The sequence below is a fragment of the Ascaphus truei genome, chromosome 4, assembly GCF_040206685.1.
Source record: "Ascaphus truei isolate aAscTru1 chromosome 4, aAscTru1.hap1, whole genome shotgun sequence".
Lineage (NCBI taxonomy): Eukaryota > Metazoa > Chordata > Amphibia > Anura > Ascaphidae > Ascaphus > Ascaphus truei.
The window spans coordinates 137,950,860-137,977,602 of NC_134486.1; positions in this window are offsets into that span (position 1 = coordinate 137,950,860).

Sequence of the window (26,743 nt, forward strand, 5' to 3'; positions counted from 1 at the left end):
AAGTCCATACTGGAAATACTGTATACTCTGACTACAAGATGGAAAATAGCTGAAGCGCTCAAATGCAGGTATATCTCAAAATGATAATAAGCCAGACCACTGTACCAGGGTACTAACAATTGATATAGTACCTATTGTGTCATAAAATGGGTACTATCCTCCTGAAGACAGATGGTGTGTGGTGCAACCCACTCACCATCAGTCTCATTGGCAGGTTCCCCTGAAAAATATGCAAATACTCACATCCTGGTAGGGCAGGCAGGCAGGCTGTGCAGCTACTCAATGCAATACAGGGAAAAGGGAGACCAAAAAGCGCACCAGCACAAACGGAGCAGGAAGAAACCAGGACAAAAAAATGATTAAAAGGGCACTTTAATGTGGCAAAAGACCCATCCAATGCATTTTGAACGTCTCAGCGTTGAAAAAGAACGCTGCGACGTTCGAAATGCATTGGATGGGTCTTTTGCCACATTAAAGTGCCCTTTTAATCATTTTTTTGTCCTGGTTTCTTCCTGCTCCGTTTGTGCTGGTGCGCTTTTTGGTCTCCCTTTTCCCTGTACTCTGACTACAAGGAAAGAAAAAATCTGTGCCATACTTACCTGTATCATACTGTACTTACAATACTACAGTACAAAACTACAGTATACCATACTACCTTCCTGATGCTTGCCCATTACGCGCGATCACAATGAGCAACACAGTCGCAATATGGTCAATATATTTATTGCAGCGTTCCACGGTGGATAAAGCAGAAAGCTGTAGCTGTAGCGAATGAAGAGCATAAGCAATCACATAGGTATAGGGAAAAGCTGACCATGGCGATCATGAGGTCCCCCGACGGGAACCAGCAGACCCCCGCAATGCCAGACCAAATCCCCTAGTGATGGACAATAACACAGCATACAGTTCAATGATTGGGGTACTCACAAAATCAACCGCTGGTGAATCGAAGACATCCGGTAGCAGCAGCGTGCATCCACAGGTAAGTGTAGGATAAGGAAAAAGGGAAAACTGAGAGCACAGCAAAAAGCGTGGAACTGGAAGCCAATAGAAAAAATAACAAATACTTTATTGAAACATGCCTAGTTTAAAAAGAGAAACCTCTAACGCGTTTCTCGCCAAGGGCGCTTTATTTAAGAGTAATTTCAGTGGTCTTAATTTAGCTCTTTATAGCCCTCACTCTCAAATGCAGAACCCACCTGTGTCCAGGTAAAAAACATCCCCTGGAACACAAACCCTCGGTGAGAATGAAAACACGGAGGAGAGGTGGTGCACCCGAGAAGAGAAAGGCACAAAGACATAACAACATATACAGTTTAATACAAAGACCAACATCCATAAACAACATCATAAAATAACTAAACACTGTGGAGCAATGTAAAGCAAATATTGGATATTATATACGCGTTTCAAGCCTAAGCTCTTTATCTTTTACTTGAAGAGTAAATGCACTTATCTGAGTGTATAAATACACACTCTGAGCGCCATCGTCTCCAATCCCCTATCCTTCTGGGAGAGTCAAAATTACGCGGGAGCTGTGACGTCAGTGCGTCAGAGTGGTCAATTTGAAAAAGAAAACTTTATTGACACAAAATGATAACAATACTAACACTCCGGTAGTATGCTTGAAATGTTAAAAACAATAAAAAATAGACAGCACCATGAATGATAAAAATATATCCATAATGCATATTTAAAAGTGATGAACATTCAAAACAGACACCCCCTATTAGATCGTAATATCCCCATAGTAAAAACTATAGGATAATCTAAATAGGGAGATCAAACCTGTAAATGTATGACTGTTGATAGGAGAATGAAGATAACAGTAACAGTAAATATACACAATTGTAAATAATTAGCAATAAATTAAGTAAATATACTGTTGAATTGATAGTCAATTGTTAAAACATATATTGGTCATTCATTTGAGGCATATCAATCCCATGTGTGTACAGTATATAATTATATAAATAAAAACGAATGGATTAAAGCAAAAAGATAATATTAGTGATAATAAAAAAATCGTTCTATCAACACACAATGGAAAGACATTGAAAAGACAAATCCATCCAATGTGTTGATGAAATTGAATAGATATAACCTAATACATTTTGAATAATTCAAAATAATACTATTGTATTGTATGTCTTTATTTATATAGTGCCATTAATGTACATAGCGCTATTAATAATAAATAGATTATATTATCCACACACACTTGAGAGAGATGTCAACATGAGTGTGTCAGGATCAGGCTTCAACATGCGTGCAGGCGCATTGCTGCCAGGAAGGAACACACCACAGGAACCGTCTCCAGGCTTCACCTCCGTGATGACACGGACAACCTACGACGCACGCTAGCTACGCACAGACGCAGCATGGACACAAGCAAACAAGGGGTTAATTCTGTCAATTATTCCTCAGCTGCTATGCACTCCGCCACTGCCTATAAGTGGACCTCCTATGTCTGATTGTTTATTACCCTGCAGCTGTGGGCTGTCCTGCATTAGTTACATTGCACGTGTGTGCTGCCTTTCCATTGGCTGCCTGCCCTTTAAATACTCAGCCAGCCCTCCTACAAACTGGCTGAGCATTAACTCTGTTCTTGTGACTTGTGCTTACCTCTAGCTTCTTGCTGTCCTGCCTTTGCCTTATCTTGCTCCCAGTATTTTGACCTCAGCTTGCACCTGGACTCCTGCTTTCTCTGACCCCTGGACCATGGCTACGGACACAACTATTCTACATTCTATACCCCTGCACCCCAGCACCGTACAACGGCAATCCGATTTCTCCACTCCTAGACCACGGCAAGTACCTCGACCAATATGACTTCTCCTTCCCTGACCCAGCTACACGACTACCACTCTGCACTGCAGACGTGGCTGTTCGGTTGTAGGTCGGTGGCTACCAACATCCCCAACCTCAGCCTCGCGGTCCCAACTTGTTTGTGGTAAGTACTCATTACAGAGTGTTAGTAAAAATACAAACACTTTCAACAAATGACCAAGAAACTCAGGAAAACTACTGTAGTTCTAAGGGGAAAACTAGTTCTAAGGGAAAAAAACAATAACATATGTTATATCTAAATATATAAATAACTAATGGGTATTAGTATATATGAATGAAGTCATAATAGATTGACAATATACCTACAGTAGGTAATAACACAAATGATATAAATATATTTAAACACATATACACATACTGTATGTATAAGCAGAGACCAATTTATTGTAAAAACGGGCCCATGACCAATACAAATTCAAACCTGAGGGGATTCTGGTTTTTAGTGTGAAAATCCAGAAGATTTCACGTTTATCTAAAATGTTGATTCTATTTTCTCCTCTAATAGGAATGGGAATATGATCAATACCCATATAGGAAAATGTTTCTATACTGCCCAAACTGCAATTAGCGAAATGTTGTAACACTGTATGAGTTAAATACTTTCTAATAATAAGGCGCATGTGCTCCATACCATAATACGGAACTTAAGTGCCCTGGTGGTGCGTCCGATATAGTGTTTTCCAAATCCACATTTTAATAAATAAATCACAAATGTGGTATTGCAGTTAATAAAGGATTTGTCAAACTGAAATCCAGTGGAAATCGAGATAAATTGTGAGCCAGAAGTCATCTATTTACATGATTTACAATTGAAGCACTTAAATATTCCCTTGGATAAGTTACTTACCTGTATCCTAGGACGTGGGATCACTACACTAGGATGCTGCACTATATGTGAGTGCTTGGCGTTTATCTCATATACCAATCAAGGTAACATACCACATCAATGTATATTTGTCTAGACACTTTAATGTATTAACTCCTTACTGCAGTGCCAAGTGGAATTTTTCCAGCTAAATTCGATTATTTGTGAGACTGTTATGTCTCATCATCAAGTTTTATACCTTGATACCTAAGGGTATTCCATTTGAAGACTTTTAAAGTTTTTTGCTTATTACAGCCATACTTGCCTATGTGTTCACAATATGAGCACCACAGTGTGTTTCTTTTGGTTATGGCCTGAAACCTTGTAACTTCAAAAACAGAAATGCCCAGTGCAACATCTTAAGTGACACATATAGTACCTTGTAACTGTTTGATGTCTAACTCCTATGTCATATGAGTTTTCTACATCGATCCTAACCGGGAATACCTACTTACATTATAGATTAATTCAAATCACTAAGTACAGATTGAGTTGTCGTTTTAAGTTGTGATATTATACTGTACCAAGTTATCTACCACATACCGCTGCCTTGGACATATAGTACATGAGACTAAAGGTATCCAAGTTGGACAGATATATGAATGCGTTCTTAATGCGATCATGGGGTCTAGGAAACAAGGGAGGGGTAGGGAGTGATCACAAAACCATACTAATTGGGTAGTTAAATAATGAATGTGGTAATCAAATTGTGGGTGCAAACTGTGAACTGACTAGTGAATCAGAAAAGGGGGGGAAGGGGAACACAAATTGACTGTGCCCCTAAAAGAATTCACTAAACTGCACACCACAGGTATAAAATGTAACTTTTAATAAATTGACTTAAAACATATATTACCAAGGATAGGTGTAACGTGAGTTAAAAATAAATTAAATTGAATATTAAATATATATCTCATGCATCTATGTCATGTAGTGTATATAATAATAACCCAATTAATCAACTATTGATGGTGGATTAAAGGCATATGATGCAATAGGTCAGGGTATTACCCCTCTGTATCAGCTGTTGGAACAGATGGTAACAATAGTCAGCGAGACCAATAAAGTGATTGAAAAAAATATATAGTGATATCCAGACCTCCTAAAATGAACATATAATTAAATAATTCCGTAATGGGATCTGTCACTCGAAGTGCATAACCTGTGAATACAGGGATTAGCACTCACAGCCCCAGTGTTGATGGATTCACAGCATATGCATACACAAGGGGGTAGGAGGAATGGTCACAGTGCTCACTGACTGCACAAACTAGACTAATATCGCCAAGTACTGTGATCTAAACATACTGAGACAGGAACCTAACAAAACTACATAAAAAACAGGAGGGAAACGCGCGTTGGACGTGCAATGTTGTCAGTCTCCTACTTGGAGCTGTTTTTAATGTAGTTTTGTTAGGTTCCTGTCTCAGTATGTTTAGATCACAGTACTTGGCGAAATTAGTCTAGTTTGTGCAGTCAGTGAGCACTGTGACCATTCCTCCTACCCCCTTGTGTATGCATATGCTATGAATCCATCAACACTGGGGCTGTGAGTGCTAATTCCTGTATTCACAGGTTATGCACTGCGAGTGACAGATCCCATTACGGAATTATTTAATTATATGTTCATTTTAGGAGGTCTGGATATCACTATATATTTTTTTCAATCACTTTATTGGTCTCGCTGACTATCATATTGTTACCATCTGTTCCAACAGCTGATACAGAGGGGTAATACCCTGACCTATTGCATCATATGCCTTTAATCCACCATCAATAGTTGATTAATTGGGTTATTATTATATACACTATATGACATAGATGCACGAGATATATATTTAATATTCAATTTAATTTATTTTTAACTCACGTTACACCTATCCTTGGTAATATATGTTTTAAGTCAATTTATTAAAAGTTACATTTTATACCTGTGGTGTGCAGTTTAGTGAATTCTTTTAGGGGCAGAGTCAATTTGTGTTCCCCTTCCCCCCCTTTTCTGATCATGGGGTCTATGCAGAAAGCTCCGTGAAAAAAAATTGTCATGCCGTTTAAATCCATTTTTTTTTCAAGCGTTGCTCTCATGGTATGCAGAAAGCCCGGAATACCTGTGATAGCAACATAAGCAGAAATGGCGAGTATCTGCCGATGATAGGATCGGCCCTCTGAAAAGGCCTTAGCTGGCAATTTCTGTCTGCTGCAGAGCAAATCTCGCCGGGAATTTTTTAATTTTCATTACAACTTTAATAATAGTGTATTAATGCTTTTAAATGTCCCGCGTCACGTGACCGTGGGAATCCAAAGCATAGGAGATACCGGCACCCCATAACGGGTTCTGTATCTCTGGAAGCAGGGGGTCCCCGGACCTCAAATCAATGCGGTCCTGCTCCGGAGACCCCCTTCTCATCTACACTAGTATTAAAACACAAATGTAAACAATTAAAAAAAATTACAGTAGCGGCTATCTGCTATTGTAATGAAGCTGCTTTAATGTCATTAAGGTAATTAAGCTGCTTTAATGTAATTTTTATTAATAGTGTGTGGGAGCAAGGGGTCTCCTGAGCTGAACCACTTTGATTTCAGAATTTGGGACCACCTGGTTCCCAAGTTACAGGTCCTGGAATTTAAATCCCACGGTTATTTCACGCGGATGCTTTAAAAATGGCAGCAGTACTGGCACACAATGCCCCATACCAGGGCATGTAACTCGGGAATCAGGGGTTCCCTAAGACAGAAATCAAAGCGGTTCAATTCAGTGACCCCCTGCTTCCTGAGTTACAGTCCCTGGTATGGGGCATCGGGTGCCTTTACCGCCACCATTTTAAGGGGTCCGCCTAACGTCACCGGATGATTAAAATACCAGGGACTGTAACTTGGGATGCAGGGGGTCCCGAGGCTGAAATCAAAGCGGTTCAGCTCAGGAGATCCCCTGCTCCCACAAACTATTTATAAAAAATACATTAAAGCAGCTTCATTACTTTAGTGGATATCAGCTAAGGCAATGAAGGGGTTTAACACTAGTGAAAGAATGTTCAGTCCGCGCTCTTGCTTCCTATGGGTGCAATAAAATGATTTCTCTCCTTCCTCTTGTAGCTCCTGTGATTCAAAGTGTCTCCCCCCACTTCAAAGATGGATCCCAGCAGAAGACTCCATCGGCAGAACCAGGCAACCAAGAAAAAAAGCAAAGGTGCGCACCAAGGTAAGGGTATGATAATATAATATAACAACAATAATGTAAAAACTTACATATAATTAAAACTTATTTCATGTCCAGGTCTAAACGATGTCCTCATCCATTAGGCCTGGGACATAGTGAAATCAGCATTGCTGAGGCGGGCTGAGCCACGCTGAACAGATGCACAAAGCCCCTGCATCTGTAATCAGCGTGGCTATAGTTTCTCCCTCCGCATGCGTGATGATGCGTGCGGAGGCTGAGAAACTTCCCCGAGACAGGCAAGTTTGAAATTTGCCGCTCGGGGAAGTGGAGGAGCGGTTATGTGACCGCTCCCATCCAATGGGGCTGCAGCCGGCCCGGCATTTTAGCAACAGAGCCACCAGACCAGACAGAGGCAGCACAGAGAAGTGTGTGTGTGTGTGTGTGTGTGTGTGTGTGTGTGTGTGTGTGTGTGTGTGTGTGTGTGTGTGTGTGTGTGTGTGTGTGTGTGTGTGTATGATGGGAAGGGGTGAGAGAGGATGAAGGGAGTGGGGATGGAGGGATGAGAGAGGATGAAGGGAGGGGTGAGAGAACAAAGGGGGGTGGGAGGGTGAGAGGACAAGTGGGAGTGGGAGGGTGAGAGGACAAGGGGGGAGAGAGAGAGAGGATGTGGAGGGGGTGCAACTATCTTGGAATTTGTGGGAGGAGCAGTAAGATCAGTATTGCTCGCCATGTACAGTATGACTGCAGGTCAGTTATTTATAAATGATCTGACCATTACGTCATTTGTTCTAAATTTTACTATTTCCTATTCTATTTCCTAAAACAATCCTTGGAAAGGTGCTCCCTCCCAAGACTCCTGCCCAGATTTTTTACGAAATAGAATATAAATTTGTGCAAATTGGTGAATACTTGGAGTGAAATTTAGAACAAATGACATAACAGTCAGGTATTGTATTGTATTGTATGTCTTTATTTATATAGCGCCATTAATGTACTGCACCGACACACTTTATTCGAGCAAATACCCGGTATGTACCTGGCAGATACCTGGAATGCGCCACTCCTAACCTCTGACAAGCCCCGTTGCATTTGCCTTCCCAGCCTGGGTTCATGCCTGGCTGATGGGCGGCTGATCTGTTAAATGATAATGATTAGGATTTAATAGGCTGCAATGCTTCGCGTGTCTACCAGATGGCATAAATTCATGAATTGTAATGCAGTTTATATATATATACTGTGCAGTATTGCAGCCAGCGGGAATAAAATGCTTCAATCCCTGCTTGGAAAATAACTCAATGCACTCGGGCAGAAAACAGTCACAAACCTCAATACACCCGGGTATACCCGAATTCGTGGGACTAGCCGAGCTCGAATAAAGTGTGTCGCCAGTGTACATAGCGCTTCACAGTAGTAATACATGTGGTAATCGAATAAATAACAGATAATATAAATAACAGATCATGGGAATAAGTGCTTTAGACAAACATAACATTAAGGAAGAGGAGTCCCTGCCCCGAGGAGCTTAAAATCTAATTGGTAGGTAGGGAGAACGTACAGAGACAGGAGGAGGGAGTTCTGGTAAGTGCGTCTGCAGGGGGCCAAGCTTTATGTATCATGTGTTCAGAATGTTCACAGTGCTATTCGTATGCTTCTTTAAGCAAGTGTGTCTTAAGGTGGGTCTTAAAGGTGGATAGAGAGGGTGCTAGTCGGGTACTGAGGGGAAGGGCATTCCAGAGGTGTGGGGCAGTCAGTGAAAAAGGTTTAAGGCGGGAGAGGGCTTTAGATAAAAAGGGGGTAGAAAGAATACATCCTTGAGCAGAACGCAAGAGTCGGGGTGGTGCATAGCGAGAAATTAGGGCTGAGATGTAAGGAGGGGCAGAAGAGTGTAAAGCTTTAAAAGTGAGGAGAAGAATGGAGTGTGAGATGCGGGATTTGATTGGAAGCCAGGAGAGGGATTTCAGGAGGGGAGATGCTGAGACAGATCTAGGAAAGAGTAGAGTGATTCTGGCAGCAGCATTTAGGATAGATTGTAGGGGAGACAGGTGAGAGGCAGGAAGGCCGGACAGCAGGAGGTTACAGTAATCAAGATGGGAGAGAATGAGGGCCTGAGTGAGAGTTTTAGCAGTCGTGCAACAGAGGAAAGGGCGTATCTTTGTTATATTGCGGAGGAAAAAGCGACAAGTTTTAGAAATGTTTTGAATGTGAGGGGCGAATGTGAGAGAGGAGTCGAGTGTGACCCCTAGGCAGCGTGCTTGGGCTACTGGGTGGATGATCGTAGTTCCAACAGTAATGTGGAAGGAGGTAGTAGGGCCAGGTTTGGGAGGAAGTATGAGGAGATCTGTTTTAGCCATGTTGAGTTTAAGGCGACGGAGGGCCATCCAGGATGATATAGCAGAGAGACATTCAGAAACTTTGGTCTGTATAGCAGGTGTAAGGTCAGGTGTTGAAAAGTATATTTGTGTGTCGTCAGCATAGAGGTGATATTTAAACCAAAAAGATGTTATTAGGTCACCTAGAGAGAGTGTGTACAGAGAAAAGAGAAGAGGTCACAGGACAGAGCCCTGGGGTACCCCCACAGAGAGATCAATAGAGGAGGAGGAGGTGTTAGCAGAAGAGACACTGAAAGTACGATGGGAGAGGTAGAATGAGATCCAGGATAGAGCTTTGTTCCGAATACCAAGAGTATGGAGAATGTGAAGGAGAAGAGGGTGGTCCACGGTGTCAAATGCTGCAGAGATGTCGAGTAATATGAGCAGAGTGTAATGACCTCTGTCTTTGGCAGCATGGAGGTCGTCAGTTATTTTAGTGAGGGCTGTTTCCGTGGAGTGAGCAGTGCGGAAGCCAGATTGTAGAGGGTCTAGGAGAGAATAGGTGTTGAGAAAATGGAGCAAGCGAGAGAATACAAGACGTTCAAGGAGCTTAGAGGCAAAAGGCAGGAGGGAGACAGGTCGATAGTTAGAAAGACAGGTAGGGTCAAGCTTGCTGTTTTTGAGTAATGGTATGACTGTTGCATGTTTGAAGGAGGATGGAAAGGTTCCAGAGCAGAGTTAGGAGTTAAAAATGTGTGTGAGCGTAGGGATTATAGTAGGAGCAAGAGGCTCCAGGAGATGGGAGGGAATGGGGTCAAGAGGGCAAGAGGTAGAGGGAGAAGTGGCGATCAACAGCGACACATCCTCCTCTGAGACAGTGGGAAAAGAGTCAAGGAAGGCAGGAGGAGAGTTAGGAAGAGGTGTAGGATGGGAAGAAGAAACAGAGGGGATGTTCTGACGTATGGATTCCACCTTTTCCTTAAAATAGTCAGCAAAGTCCTGAGCGGAGATGGGGGAAGGAGAGGCAGCTGAGGGGGGTTTGAGTAGAGTATCAAAGACAGAGAACAGTCGGCGTGGGTTACACTTGTGCATGTTGATTAGTGCAGAAAAGTAGGCTTGTTTAGCTTGCGAGAGGGCAGAGTTGAAACAGGATAGCATAAATTTGCAGTGAAGGAAGTCTGCGAGAGTGTGAGACTTCCTCCAGAGGCGTTCAGAGGAAAAAGTGGAGGAACGCAGAATGCATGTGTGGGAATTTAGCCAGGGTCTAGGGTTAGAAGGGCGAGTGCGGCAGAGAGAAAGTGGGGCATGTAGATCAAGAGAGGAGGACAAGACAGAGTTGTAGTTCCTGACCAGGTTGTCGGGGTCTGTAGCAGAGCTGAGAGAGGAGAGGGAGGAGCGTAAAGTGGACTCAAAGTCAGGTAAGTGAATAGAGCGCAGGTTTCTGCAGAACCGGGGTGTAGATGGAGGTGGAGAAGGGGAGAAGCGAGATAGAGAGAATGAGATGAGATGATGATCAGAGAGAGGAAAAGGGGAAATGGAGAAATCGGAGAGAGAGAAGTTCTAAGGGAAAACCAGGTCTAAGTAGTAGCCATCCTTGTGGGTGCTGGCTACAGTCCACTGTTGAAGGCCAAAAGAAGAGGTTAGAGAAAGAAAGCGGGAAGCCCAAGGGAGAGAGGGGTCATCAATGTGGCAATTGAAGTCCCCAAGGAGAAGAACAGGGGAGTCTGAGGAGAGGAAGAAAGAGAGCCAGGAATCAAAGTGAGAGAGAAAGGCAGAAGGGGGATGAGTAGAGGTAGGTGGGCGATAGATGACCGCCACATGAACAGGGAGAGGAGAGAAAATCTGGACAGTATGAGCCTCAAAGGAGGGAAAAGCACGAGAGGGAGGAATAGGAAGGGTTCGGTAACGACAGAGAGAGGAGAGCAGGAGCCCCACGCCTCCACCCCTGCCATCAGTGCGCGGAGTGTGGGAGAAGGAAAGGCCACCGTAGGAGAGGGCAGCTTCCAGAGCAGAGTCAGACGGAGTGAGCCAGGTCTCAGTTATAGCAAAGAGAAGCAGGGAGTGAGAGAGAAAGAAGTCATGCACAGAGAGGAACTTGTTAGAGAGGGAGCGAGCATTCCAAAGGGCACAGGAGAAAGGGAGAGAGGAGGGAGGGTGGCAGGGGATGGGTATGAGGTTGGAGGGTTGACACCAGAAGGAGTAGAGGTTGCAGTTGGCAGGCGAGGACGAGCGCATGTAGGAATAAGACAGGGACCAGGATTGGGAGAGATATCCCCAGAAGCAAGGAGGAGAAGCATGGATAGAAAGAGAATGTGTGAGGAGGATTTGTAGGGGTGTGTTTTAGTGCAGGGGATATAGCTGTGTGGTGTCAGAGGACGCAGGTAAGAAAGGAGTTCATGTGAACAGAGAAGTGGTGAAGGAAGGAGAGATGGAGATATATGAATGGAGTTAGAGACATACTGAGGCTGGTAAAAAGAAGTGCATAATTTGAGAAGAAGTGAAGTCACTGCAAATATAAATGGTAAAGGAAGCATCACAGCAGTAATGATAGAACCTGATGAAGCTTATTGCGAAATGCGTTATTCCCTGCCGGAGCTCTTTGTGAGAGGGACCCAGCCAACCGCAGGACATCCGGTGTAGATCCTCCCTTCCGGTTCCACTAACGGACGCGTCAGTGAGAACACCAACGGAGGAAGAGATCTTGCTGGATCAAACCACGCGGCTGATGCTGGGCAACAAGAGTGCCATTTAGTGTGAGTGTGTTCATTGTATATTTATTTTGTGTTTATTCTAATTGTTTAATCTTGTTTATGCTCGTTTTCATGTTTCAACTGTTACCAATAAAGACCTGTTTTATTGCTAATTCTGACTTTGCACATACTTTGGTCTATGGGCGACGGGGAGAGGAGCCACTCACACACCACACCCATTGGGGATAGTATGCTGAGACGTACCTACATCACCTAAACAGGCTGACATCACCCACTGAGGGAACGAACTCACATTAGGCCGTGTGAGTTTTTTGTTTATTGCTACTCCGCATTAGGAGTCTGTATTCACCAATCACATCCATCGTTGAGGGTGAAGTCTCACACAAGACCGTGTGAGTCACTGAAACTAATTGCTTACGTTTCATTTACTGTATATCTAGTGGCATCCACCATCACCCTATCCTTCCCATCCCCTACCTCCGCCCCCCTTCCCCCCCCATTTTCATCCCACTCACACATTGATGCATGCACTAATACAGTGTTTTATTCTATTTTATTCTATTTTAATTCGATTCCACTCTGTTCCATCAACATCGTGAGGTCCATGAATTTGCGCTGACCATCTTCACACTTCAATTGCAACGATAAGAAGGACTCGGGTTTCCTTCTTCAAGGTCAAGCAGCAGCTAAAAAACCAACAAAAAGTGCCAGTATACATTTTTATACTCTTTTACACTAAAACATAACTTTTACATTTTTTTAAATTATTCAATATATCCTAGGCGTTGAAGTATTTTCTAGCCACATATTCCAGGGAGCGCCCCAGTTCAAACATCCATCTGGTGTCAGAGGACGCAGGTAAGAAAGGAGTTCATGTGAACAGAGAAGTGGTGAAGGAAGGAGAGATGGAGATATATGAATGGAGTTAGAGACATACTGAGGCTGGTAAAAAGAAGTGCATAATTTGAGAAGAAGTGAAGTCACTGCAAATATAAATGGTAAAGGCAGCATCACAGCAGTAATGATGCAGTCTGGTTTTGATGATATCCTCCTTTCCACCGTAGTTCAAATGCAGGAATCAGGGCCAGATGGGGTGTCCACTTCTTCCTCACTTCTTTTGAACTTCAGTTGTTCAGTAGTCATGCCACTTATAATGGGCCACTTGGATATGGGCTGCAAGCAGACTAGCTGTTCTTACTGGGTTTATATAGGCCTAAAAAGTCACCTGACAGTGTTGTTCTGTCTGCTTAATTAGCACATCTGAGGCACATTCAAACAAATGGTTTTCTACACAGGGTGTTCCCTGCCTAGGTGGCAACACTTAATTTGATTAGGGGTAGACAGAAAACAGCATTCAAATATTGTTTTTACCTAGCATTGGATCACTTGCATATACTATATAATACACACAGCAAAGGCTTCAATGATGATTTAGAGATGGTTTTTACCTAGCATTGGATCACTTGCATATACTATATAATACACACAGCAAAGGCTTCAATGATGATTTAGAGATGGTTTTTACCTAGCATTGGATCACTTGCATATACTATATAATACATACAGCAAAGGCTTCAATGATGATTTAGAGATGGTTTTTACCTAGCATTGGATCACTTGCATATACTATATAATACACACAGCAAAGGCTTCAATGATGATTTAGAGATTGTTTTTACCTAGCATTGGATCACTTGCATGTACTATATAATACACACAGCAAAGGCTTCAATGATGATTTAGAGATGGTTTTTACCTAGCATTGGATCACTTGCATATACTATATAATACACACAGCAAAGGCTTCAATGATGATTTAGAGATGGTTTTTACCTAGCATTGGATCACTTGCATATACTATATAATACACACAGCAAAGGCTTCAATGATGATTTAGAGATGGTTTTTACCTAGCATTGGATCACTTGCATATACTATATAATACACACAGCAAAGGCTTCAATGATGATTTAGAGATGGTTTTTACCTAGCATTGGATCACTTGCATATACTATATAATACACACAGCAAAGGCTTCAATGATGATTTAGAGATGGTTTTTACCTAGCATTGGATCACTTGCATATACTATATAATACACACAGCAAAGGCTTCAATGATGATTTAGAGATGGTTTTTACCTAGCATTGGATCACTTTGGACCTTAGTCAGGTCATTTATAAATAATCTTCTTCCCCACAAACGATTCTCGAGTGCGTCGCACCTTTCACCATTGTGTCCACTCGCTTTTCCCTACGCCCGGCACCATGGCTCCGCTCGCTCTCCCCCCGCCCGGCACCCCGGCTCCGCTTGCCCTCTGCCTGCCCGGCACCCTGGCTCGTGTCGCAACCGCTCGCAGCCTAGCAGTGCAGCACTTCCGGTGCCTGCTGCTGCTCATGAGCATGTGGGAGGCTCGGAGCGACAGTGTAGGCAGGGCCCCGTTCACTGCTTTGCCCGGGGGCCCCTAATGTTGTTAAGATGGCCCTGCTGACTATAACCAATAAAGAACTATGTTTGTTTGATAACAATTCTTTTTAGGGGAGTCAATTTATGGTGGGGCAACAGCCCCACAGGTTTTGTTCCTTGGGGTACTGTACTGGGTGGGATCAGTTAAGATACTATCTTCTTGGTGGATGCCTAGTCCACCACACATTACCCTATTTTTTATTATTCCTCTTTCTCTCTTTGGGGTAACTAAATTCCATGTCAGCCCATGGAGAAATGAGCAGCCTGCCAGTGGCAAAAAAAGAGAAAATATCTAAATAACAAAGGGGGCAATGTTGTAAGCTGCACGTTTCTGAATTTTCTGGCACATCTCTTCATATTCAACTCTTGTTCTGGAGTTTTGGGATTGCTTCATTTCTTTTTGTCTTCACAGTAATTGCTTTGTCTCATCAGATATTTTCTTATCTTGTTTTTTGCAAGCGATACCTCCAATTTGTCCAGCACTTTGAACTACAATCTTCATAAGTTCTTCATAATTGTTTGTCCTAATGTAATTTGAGCAAGCTGATGGGATTTTTCAGTTCTAGCTAAAATTCTCTTTTGTTATTCTTGATGTTGATTGTTTTGTCTTCTTTTCATCAGTTTTCTTCTTTCCTACTTCCGATTCAGATATAATTTGAAACAAACCAATCAGTGAGCACTTATTATGTCAAAACGGTTAAGGACTGTTCAGACTTCAATCACGTTTCTTTTTAGCTAGGATATACAGATGTAGAAAGACTTACTGTTTCCATGACCACGAAAGACCATGTGCATTTTCCCAATGATTTTCTTGCACGTTGCATCGCACTTTTTGTTATTTTAAATCTAAAATGTAATAAGTACTGTCTTTAGACACTAATTAAACTTACAGTGGAACCTTTCTGAAGAGATTATTTGAATATTAAGACATATTTTGCTACATTTGGATGTGTTAATTACATCCTTTGTATTTTGTGAACAGGGGACCAAGGACTCCTGAGAGTAAGATCTTAAATTATTCTTGGTGGTGATAGCATAATTGATGTGTAGTGTGATGCTTTTTGGGGAGTTATTGCTCATTTTTATTTCCTCGTAGGGAGGCAAGTGATTAAGCTGGAAAGCTTGATGTTACTATCCCCTTTCACATACACAGTCCATGGACACGGGTAATGGTATTCATCACTCCTATTAATAAACTTCAAATCAAGAGGCAATGGTTACATTTGACATGGTTACATTTGACATGGTTTGACATGGTTACATCATAATCTTTTCCTAACAATGAATGAAGGTGAAATAACACAAACAGACATGGAGTACTGTTAGAGAAAGTTTATGCATAGAATATATAAAGTGAAACTTCTATGTGGCACCTACCATATCAAAATTTCCCTTGGAGTAATTTACCTTGTTGTTGACGGAAGTGAACTACCGGAAGTGATGTCACTTGTGGCAGAAGAGGCCTCTCGTGCTTGGCATGCATGCGCAGGAGCCGTTGCCAACAGCTCAGCACACCTGCGCAGTAAGCGCCACCACAGGCTCAATAAGCGTAGAATGCTTGGTGTGCCTGCACAGTAGGTGCCGCCAAAGACTTGGCGAGATTGTGCAGTGGGCGCTGCCTTCAGATCGTTGCCCTAGCACACACCCCCTCAGCACTCTATCCTGATTTCGCAGTAGGTGCCGTCTGGGTGTGCGCACGAGCAGACACAGCAAAGGTGGAGCACACACACAGACACACACACAGTCACGAGGGAGACTCCAGAGTGGGTAGGACCTCGGTGGCCGGAACAGTGGGAGCGGGCAAAGATTGTTGGGGTCACGGGCTGAGGTCGGTGGCAGGCAGCAAGCAGGATCGTCGAGGGCCAGCAGGGGTCGGTGGCAGGCAGCAACAAGGATCGTCGTGGGCAACACGCAGAGGTTTGGCAACAGGAAGGCAGGAGCAGGACTGGGGAGCAAGAACTGGGCAGGGGAGCAGGAACATGTCTGGGACTTGCTAGCAGGAAACCGACTGGGGCAATCTAGTTAAATAGCAAGGGCCTTTAATATGAACAGGACTCCAATGCAGAACAAAATTAGTCTAAGAAAACCCCTAATAAATCTATCCTAAAAAACACAAGAGTTGAGACTTCGAGTTTTGACTCTGATATCTCGGATTATGAATCAAGATCTCACTCTGTTTCCTTTGATAGAGCCACTGACCATTCTAGAGATAATCAGGGGGCTTCCAGACTAGATGATAGGGCCTCCACTTCATATTTTCAGACTAGGGTCTCAAGTCGTCTGGTCAGCCCTCTTCGGCTTTTTTACAGACAGGTGCCAGAAGCCGGGGAGAACACGAAGGTCACAGAGGAAATGAGAAGGGTTGAGGTGGATCCAAGAGGAGAAAGTATGAATAATTGCCCCTGATAATGTTATTAATTTATCGGGTGTAGATCGTTCCTTGGAACAGCTTTCGCGTCTCAATTAAGGATTGGGTTTTGCTCCTACACAAAATTTTCATCTTTTTCAAACTGTCATAGACCTTCAGAAATTCACACAAAAGCTCTCCTTATGCTCTAATGGGCATGGACAGAAATGGGGACTCAATAAAATTAACACAATCTTTTCCTATGGTTAACAAGGGCCCATTGAACTTTCAAGAAAATTGTGTCCTCTCTGATATGGATTCATTGCTAGAATCACAGGGTGAATCTCTGACTGCACACACCCAACCATTTTTTGGTTCTGAGGACTCTGGTTTTCGTAAGAAATCTGTTTTTTGTCCCAATTACAATAGGGGTCCTTCCATTACTATGTTCGAGCGGTTAGTGGAACGAGACCTACGTTTACTATCACAGGAGTTCTCATGTTCTAATGTGAAATCTGGCAATTTAACATACGGAGGTCCAGCAGATCAATCAGATTAGGAAGAATTTTGATATTGATCTTAAGAGTGCTGATAAGGGGGGAGCCCTTGTAGTGTTGTCTACTGCTCAATATAAGAAAGAAGCATTGAGGCAGCTGCAGGACACCACCTCTTATCAGCTCCTTAAAGGGGATCCCACATCCACATTTTCTTTTGAATTAATTGAATTGTTATCCTTTGGCAGAATTCCTGATGTTATTAGCCACAAAGAGTGTGAATTTCTTAACTGTCCACATCCCGTGATTCCGGTATTCCACCATCTCCCAAAGATTCATAAATCGCTGGTCGACCCATACTGGCGAGCATTGGAACTTTGGGATATGGGTTATTGCGGTATGTGGACAAGTATTTGCAGCCCCTGGTCTTTCAACTTCCATCTTTTATTAGAGAAACATCGGATCTCGTTGTCAGTCTACAGGAGCTGACATGGCACAAGGAGTACAGATGGGTCACATTAGATGTGGCCTCCCTCTACTCCATTATAAAACACCAACACGGACTTAGAGCTACACATCATTATCTTGATTTTATCTTCTTTATCTGTTTCACATTGCGCTTTTTTAGAAGAATCTATATCTTTTTTACTCACTCACAATTATTTTATGTTTGATTCACGTTTTTATTTACAAAAATTGGGTACGGCTATGGGCACGAGTTTTGCACCTTCATATGCAAATGTATGTATGGGTTTTTGGGAGTCACAGTTCATTTATCACATTAATACTTCTTTTGGTCATAATATCGTCTTTTTTAAGAGATATATTGACGATTTGATCTTAGTTTGGAGAGGTGATGAGCACACATTATTTTCTTTTATTCAAAATTTAAACACAAATGATTTCAATATCAAATTCACTTTTGAGCACAATATTAACCATATTCACTACTTAGATCTGCTCCTGTATATTGACAACAATATGATCATTCAGACTGATATATATCGGAAAGAGAACTCTAGGAATATGCTCCTCAATGCGCGGAGTTGTCATCCGCGTTCATTGGTCAGGAATATTCCTGCAGCTCAATTTATGAGATTGAAGAGACTCTGTTCCAACAACGACATATTCCTGTCAAGGTCTAAGGATATGTCTGACAGATTTTTGGCCAGGGGCTATTCTGCCAAAGATGTTTCAGCTGCTTTTGTTAAAGCAGACACCATGGATAGGGAAGTCCTCATTCGGAAAACTGGATCTAAATCTAATAAAGAAAGGTCAAAAAAGTCTAATTATAATTCCACACAAAGTCCATTTTTCATTACAACTTATAGTCAACAATCACAACAAATTTCCAAAATAGTGTCTAAACATTGGCACACTCTCCTATTGGATGAGGATATTCGTACTACGGTCCAAGGGGCACCAAGATTCACTTATCGCAAGGCTAAAACTTTAGCATTTTATTTATCACCAAGTCTTTTTGATTCTCAATCCAGTTTTCCCAATATCACAAGTATACCAAAGGTTTTTTTTGGGTGTGGAAATTGTTCCTTGTGTCAATATGCATTACCTGCTAAATGTATTACTTATGCTAATGATGTTAAGAAGTATTACATTAAGAATTTTTTAAATTGTAATACAAGTTTTGTTGTTTATGTTCTTTCTTGCGGATGTGGCCGTAGATATGTGGGCCGCACCATTAGATCTCTTAAGCTTAGAATAGCTGAACATACTCGCTTAATCAAGAAGAACGACTTAGTTCATCCAGTGTCTCGACATTTCTCTCAATGTCCCAGGGGAGGCATAGGCAATTTCTCATTTTCTGCTATAGAACACATACCTAGTCACCCCAGGGGTGGCAATAGAGAGAATGCACTTAATAGAAAAGAGATGTATTGGATATACACTCTCAGGGCTCTCTACCCCCTCGGCATGAACTCCGATTGGGAGTTAAAACACTTTCTCCAAGACTGAGGGAGTAGAGAGCTTGAGACTGTATTATCATATACTAACAGTATGTTGTTTTATTTCCTTCATTATTATTATATTCATTTCACCTTGTTTATGGTTTTATTTTTTATTATTTATTTTTATTTCATTTGTTCAATCATTTTTCTCCACTATTATGATTATATACTTCTTTATATTTATTAATGCTTGATATCACATTTCTTTGTTTTTAACCAATTCTTGTATATGTATATGTGTGTTGTTGCTCCTGAAACAGGCAATTCTGTTTAGAACATTATGACCCAGCCTTCTCTTCTCTTTGATGTAATCTTTTGATTCTGCTGGGTCCTATTCCAAGCTGCCCAATCAGACCAGAGTTGATTCTATTTAGACTTGACTGTGTGTCAGCAGATTGTTACTCTTTGATAAAGTCCCATGACGGGATGAAACGCATTAGAGTGTTCCTGTCTGTGATGTCCAGCATTTTTTCTTAATAAAGCTGATTTTATATCTTAAAAGCTTGACGTAATACAAGAGAGTAGTGACCATTCATCACTTTTCTATTCATTTGAATTTATCCTGGATGGTGCACACAGGGGTCTCACAATTGTAGCAGGAAGATTTCACTACAGCATAGCAGAGGCGGCATCCGTTCAAACTGTGCGCCGGAGCTCTTTGCATGCCGGGTCCCAGCCGGAGTGTAGCCGTCACTAACTTTCAGGACGGCGTTCTTATCATCAGCACAGACCGGCTGAGGGATTGGTGAGGATACCAGATGGCATAGTGGAGGCGGCATCCATAGGAGTCTTGTGCTGAAGCGCTTTGCATGCTTGATATCAGCTGGAGTGTAGCCGATCATCATTGCAGAGATAGGTCCTCTTCACACACACGGACTGGCTGCTGGGGTGGCCAGGACACAGAACGGGTAAGGGCAGCAGCTTGTGGCACTTATTTCGAGTTTACAAGTGGCGTGCCTGCGGTCATGTCACTATGTACCTCTAGCACTGGTTCTGCATTCTGGACCCGTATCGGCAGTCAGTCCTCATACGCCACCCCCTTTTTCATATTTATATTTGAACACTTCATTATACCTGCCATGGGACCCCTTCTCTTGTGACTTTGGCAGTGGTTGGAAGCGTTTCTAAATTACCAACACATGGTTCTGCAGCATCGGACTCACTGGAGTTCACACACACAGACACATACACAAACAGACACAGAGACACACACAGACACAGACACACACACAGAGACCCCCACACACACAGAGACACACACACAGAGACACACACAGAGACACACACACACACACACACAGAGACACACACACAGAGAGACACACAGAGAGACAGAGACACACACACACACACAACGAATTCACCATTACTATGCATATATAATTGCAAATAGGTAAAACAGGGGGTGTGCACGCGCGTTCTAAATCAAACTTCTTTGCATTTTGTCACTAAAATTGTGTTTTGATTTTTAATTAAAAACATCACAAATACAATTTCTGTGATTAAACAGTGACAAAACACAAAGCAGTTTCACTTAAAATGTGCGTGCTCGACACACTTTGTTTACATAGTTTAATCAGCAATTACAAAGTCCAGTACTGGCAAAAGCATGCATAATGTTAGACTGATAATGGACATAATTTAGCTAACTTGAAGGATTCCATCTCTCTAATGCTTGAAGCACCAGGGTTGTGACCCTGACAGAATCGTTCATACAGAAGGGATACAAGGCAAAGACTATTGACAGAACTTTTACATCTGCACTAAAAGGCCCAAGAGAACACCTGGTACAATACAGACAGAAAGAACCTACCACATGCAAACAACTAGTGGCCACATACAACCCTACCCTAAAGGGAATACGAAAAATAATCAAAGATCTGCAACCCATGCTGGCTGAGGATGTGACATTAAAAGAAATCTTCCCCAAAACTCCCATTTTGGCATTCCGGCAACCACCAAACCTCAAACAGAAATTAGTCAACAAAAACTTCATAACGAACTTAAAGACACTGATAATGGCTCAAAACCATGCAACAGCACACGTTGCAAACTCTGCAAACATATATGCCAAGATCCCACAACCAGTCACAACCATGGAACACTCAATGTTAAAGGATCATACTGCTGTACATGAAGGAATGTGGTTTATATGATTCAATGCAACCAATGTAACCAAGGATGCTACAGTATATTGGGAAAACCAGCCAAAAACTTAAAGGCAGAATGAATATGCCCAGACACTCTATACTCCACCATGAAGGAGGAAGATACTGCTCACCAGTGGGACATAATTTCTCACTACCAGATCGATCCATAAATGATTTAAAAATCAAAATACTCAATGGAATCATTAAACGCCCCCAAAATGGAAAACATTTGAATGAAAAGACTCTTTGACACCAAATCAAGAGGGCTTAATGCGGATATGGTGTTTCTCACACACTATCACAATTGTTTGTAATTATCCTGCCTGCCTCTCTGCCAATGTTCTTATCCACACCTTCCCCCCCATAGCATCCCCTTTCCCCTCCATTCTGTCCCTTGTCATAATTTTATTACCCTTCCTATGTTTTTCTATATCTTCAAACACCACTTGCTCACCCTACCTTATCTACAGTACATCTCTGTTGGGTTTTTTTTTGCCTGCTGACGCGTGATTCAAGCTCTGCCCCCGCTCTGGGGAAAGTCAGGACCACCATGGGAAAGACACCCCCCGACTTATGTGATGCGCGCGGGTCGGCGCGTGACTGTTCCCGCCCCCTCTTTTCCCAGGAATCGTCGTGGGAGGGACGCACTCTCTAAACACTGCCCCCTGGCCTCCGTGATGCGTGCGCAACAATGCGCTGGCAGTTTCACCCTCATCTCCGATCAGGCTGCATCATAGGGCACACCTGTGTGCACCAGCAGCCAATCGGCTGTTACATCCTGGTTCCGCCCTGGCTGGCTATTGGAGGCTCCTCCTATTTATACCCTCAATCTGCTATCATTCCTTGCTGAGCATAGTCATTGTGATGCCGTGCCTTTCCACATCCTTGTTCCTGTGACCTTGCCTGGCCTTGTCTGCCTACTAACCTCTTTTTGCCTGAACCCTGCTAGCACCTTGGACACTGCTTCTCTCCACTCCTGATCCGGCTTGTCTAACCATTCTCCTGTCTCCAGTCCTGACCTTGGCTAAGTACTCCAACGATCCAATATTCTCCTATCCTGAAACTGGCTATGTACCCTGACTATACGATATTCTCCAATCCTGAACCTGACTACGAACTACGATGATCAGCAACTCTCCGCTCCTGAATCTGGCAAGTACCTTAACCATTCTCCAATCTATAATTCTGACCTGGCTTGAACGACTATTCTACATACTAGGCGCGCCCGCGTAGGCGTGGGTCGGCGTTATCCAATCCCCTACCTCAGCACAGCGGTCGCGCTTCGTTTGTGGTGAGCTACGCGTTACAGTATGCTTAGCCCACACAAACTTCGACCCGCTAAGGTAGGAAGAGTCCTGCGCACACACGCAAGCTACCTAGCCACTTTAGAGGAAAAAATTGTGGGTAGCGAGCAAACCATGCTCTCCCTCCAGGAGGACTCTCGCAGACTTTCTCGTGATTTACAGGAACTGCATCCCCCGCTTGTACCTACTGTTCCTGAGATTCCCACTACTCCCGCTTTGCCTTTTTCTCAAGAACCTCACTTACCTACTCCCAACCGTTATGGGGGCGACTTTCATGAATGTCGTTTTTTTTTTAATCAATGCTTTATACAATTTGAAATTAATCTTTCACGCTTTATGGCACCCCGTGCCAAGATGGCGTATATTTTTTCTCTCATTGTAGATGGCGCTCTTGCCTGGGCATCTCGCATCTGGGAGCAAAGGACCAACCTCACACAGGATATCAGAGCCTTTGCCCGGGAATTCCGGAAAGTGTTTGATACACCCGGTCGTAAGGTATGTGCTTCCTCTGCACTTTTTCATGTTTCCCAACGCAGTCGTTCAGTTGCCAAATATGCTCTTGAGTTCAGAACTATAGCTGCCGAAACCGACTGAAATGACGTAGCCCTGGTCGCAGCCTTTTGGCAAGGTTTATCAGAAACCTTGAAGGATGAGTTAGCAGCCTACGACCGCCCCACTGATTTGCAGGAGCTCATCTCTGTGTGTATCAAGGTGGACCGTCACCTCCTGGAGAGACGTTCAAAGAAGGTTCACCATCGTACCACTCCAGCATGGATCAATCCTGGTCAGGTGAGCTCCACTGAGGCTTCTACCCCAGATACATCAGAACCTATGCAATTAGGAGGTACCAGTCTTTCCGAATCGGAGAAACTACGCAGCAAAAACGCTGGCCTATGTCTTTACTGTAGTACTTCTGGACACTTTGCCTATTTTTGTCCCCAAAAGTCGGGAAACGCAAGGTTCCCATGAGTCCTGGGAGAGACTCATTGGGAATGCTTTTTCTCTCCCCTATCTCTACTGATAACCCATCTAACATTCTTGTCCCTATTACACTCTTTGGGGAGGGCTTTCAAGTATCCACACTTGCTTTCATCGATTCAGGTGCCAGAGGAAACTTGAAAGATTATGCCTTCGTGGAATGCCATCTGGTTCCTACCAGGCACAGAAAGAAGCCCATCGCTCTTGAAGCCATTGACGGAAGACCTCTGCAGCCGGAGCTCAGATCCTTGGAGACAGACGTACTTCAACTCATGGTGCAGGACACACACCTGGAAAAGATCTAATTCAATGTCATCCATACTCTTTACATCAGCGTAATCCTTGGGCTACCCTCAAGAACAAGAACTGCATTCTGGAGGCAAGTAGTATCGGGGGTACCAACGTGTCCGAGGAGCAGGAGAAGGTACAATTGCCAGACGAGTACGCAGAGTTTCAGGACGTCTTTGATAAGGTCCGATCAAAGGTTCTGCCCCCTCACCGTCGGTTTGATTGTCCCATCAATCTCCTTCCAGGCACTATACCCTCCAGAGGGACTTCTTATCCATTGTCTATGCCGGAGACCAAGGCAATGAAAGAATACATTGCGGAGAACTTACAGAAGGGGTTTATTAGGAAATCCACTTCTCCTGCGGGCGCAGGGTTTTTCTTTGTGAAGAAGAAGGATGGATCCTTACGCCCTTGCATAGACTACCAGTCCCTTAACAAGATTACCATAAAAAAAAATGCAACCCCTCGCCCCTTATCAATGAACTGTTTGATCGATTACAAGGAGCTGGTATCTTTTCAAAGTTGGACTTACGTGGTGCTTATAATCTGGTCAGGATCCGTCAGGGTGATGAATGGAAGATGGCTTTCAACACCAGAGATGGACATTATAAGTACTTGGTCATGCCCTTCGGTCTGTGCAATGCCCCAGCCGTGTTTCAGGACTTCGTAAATTAAATTTTCAAGGATCTCCTCAACTCCTTTGTAATCGTTTATTTTAATGACATTTTAATTTGCTCCAAATCCAAACAGGGACACATCTCTCACATGAAACAGGTGCTCCTTCGCTTACGTCAGAACAAACTTTTTGCCAAACTGGAGAAATTTCATTTTCAGCAAACATTCACCATGTTCCTAGGTTACATCATTTCCGATTCCGGACTCACTATGGATCCCGCCAAGGTCAAAGCCGTTCTAGATTGGCCACAACCTACCACCCTGAAGGCAGTACAATGCTTCCTTTGTTTTTCAAACTATTACCGGAGGTTTATCCAAAAAATGTCGTCTCTAGTGGCCCCACTTACCGAATTAACCAAGAAGGGAGCGGACCCTGCTTCTTGGTCTACTGCTGCTCTCCAGTCTTTCACCCTTCTCAATAGAGCTTTTGTATCCGCCCCCATTCTCATTCACCCTGATCCCAAGCTTCCTTTTACTCTTGAGTTTGATGCCTCAGATGTGGGTGTAGGCGCCGTTCTGTCCCAAAGGAAGAATTCCCTGCATCCTTGTGCATTTTTTGCAAAAAACATTTCTCCGGCCCAATGCAACTACGACGTCGGGAACCGGGAGCTCCTGGCCATGAAGCTAGCTCTCGAAGAATGGAGACATCTGCTTGAGGGCACTGAAGATCCAATAACCATCCTCACGGATCATAAGAACTAGCTTTATATTGAAGGTGCACGCCGCCTGGGACCCCGTCAAGCCACATGGTCACTTTTTTCTCTAGGTTTAATTTAATAATTTCATACCTTCCCAGATACAACAATATAAAAGCTGATGCTCTCTCAACAATTCTCCCTGGACGACAAGTCTGAGGATCAGCAAAAACCCATTTTACCGCCCAAATGTATTCTCTCTGCCACATCATTTGGAGCACTCAAGGAAATTATCCGCCAAAAAAGCCACATCCCTCCTGGCATCTCGCCTCCACAGGATCATCTCTTTACTTCACCACCACACCGTGAGAAGGTTCATGAATGGAGCTATTCGTCCAAATCTGCATGCCATCCCTGCACCAAAAGGACCTTGGACCTCATCTCTCGCACCTTTTAATGGCCAGGTATGCAAAAGGACATAACATTTTTTTGTAGCTGCGTGCCCTACGTGTGCCAGGACTAAAACTCCCAGGATACCTCCTGCAGGTCTCCTTCAACCTCTTAACTGTTCTGGATCGGACAGGAACACATCTGTCAATGGATTTCATTGTACACTTGCCTATTTCCAGGGGTATGGACACGAACCTTGTAGTAGTAGACCGTTTTTCGAAGCAGGCCCACTTCATACCACTTAAGGGTCTGCCCAACTCTGCCAGATTAGCTGACATCTTTATCAGAGAGATCTATCGGTTACATGGAGTACCCTTGGAGATAGTTTCAGATAGAGGATCACAATTCATTTCTCTTTTCTGGCGCTCGTTTTGCCTTCAGCTAGGTATCGCCCTCCATTTGTCGTTGGGATACCACCCACAGACCAATGGTCAAACAGAGAGGACCAACCAGTCCCTGGAACAGTATCTACATTGCTTTATGTCGGATTCCCAAGATGACTGGGCGGAACTCTTACCCTGGGCAGAATTCGCCCACAATAACGCACGAAGCAGCTCTACTCTGGAGTCACCGTTCTTTGTGAATTACGGTTTCAACCCTTCTACTCTTTCTCTTGTTTTATCTTCTTGAGGGGTCTAAGTGGCGGATGACAGAATGAAGAACTTACAGGACCCATGGAGAAAGATTCAGGTCAACATCAGGCAAGCTGTCAATAGGCAAAAGTATCAGGCAGATCGCCATCGCAGACCTGCTCTGGACTTTAAAATTGGCGACAAGGTCTGGTTGTCATCCAGGAACATCAGGCTGAAGGTACCTTCCATGAAGTTTGCACCTAGATTTTTGGACCCTTTGCGATTTCGGAAAGGATCAACCTGGTGGCATATCATCTTATTCTCCCACCTTCTATGAAGATTCCTTCTGTTTTTCAAGTATCTCTTCTCAAACTGGTTTTCCAGAATGCCATTTCAGTTCCGATGGATCCCACCTCTCCCCTCACGGTTCAAAGACAACCTGAATACGAGATCCAATCTATCCTTGACTCTAAGATCTCCAGAGGTTCACTACACTATCTGGTGCATTGGAGAGGTTTCGGCCCA